Below are 763 nucleotides of genomic sequence, written 5' to 3'. Positions count from 1 at the left end.
AATAAATGTCTTGTGGTTCAGTAAAAACCTATTCAGATCTTTCTTCTACCCAAAGAGCTCTTTCCTTCTAAATTCACTGCTGCACCACTGGTCACATTAGCCAGTCTGCAGGTAAAATCGATAATTTTCCACCGTTGTCTATATCCTTGTTATGGAATCACTGGTGTCAGAAGGACCCCTTTATCTCAAGGTCATGTCCTACAGGGCACAGCCCTTCTTAGACACTGAGTAAACTAGAGGATATCTTATCTGAAAAAAATCACAGAGCTAGTGTAGGGTTTTTCTTCTCACTAATTGACTATAGTTTTCAACTCACCAGACTCACTTCTGTCTCTTGGTTTACAGGATTAGTAGTGAAGTATCTATTTAAAAGAGGCAAGTATAATTTTAGGCTGGCAAAGATTCGAGTAAGAGGTAGACTGAAAATATTTATGCATTTCCCTATATCCCCAGGAGGCAACTCAGCTTACACGGACCCCTTCATTTCCCATTCCCACACAAGCGATGGAAGCAACCATATTAACTCCTTTCCCTTGAGATGGAACGTGGCTTGGGGGGTTTAGTAACCTGTGGATATTGGATCCCTATGAGATCAACCTAAGACAAGCCAGACACAGTTCAGGTAGAATTCTCAGAAGCCTAAGAATGTTTCTGTACTTTCAGCAATCTTCGATTAGTCCTTTGTATAAATTTGCATCAATTCTACACAAATAAATTTTTCCACATTTTTGATACCAGAGTATAAGTCCTCCAATTTTTTTTT

This window comes from Galeopterus variegatus, unplaced genomic scaffold (assembly GCF_000696425.1).
Source record: "Galeopterus variegatus unplaced genomic scaffold, G_variegatus-3.0.2 Scaffold14706, whole genome shotgun sequence".
Taxonomy (NCBI): Eukaryota; Metazoa; Chordata; class Mammalia; order Dermoptera; family Cynocephalidae; genus Galeopterus; species Galeopterus variegatus.
This window is presented reverse-complemented; position numbering follows the sequence as displayed.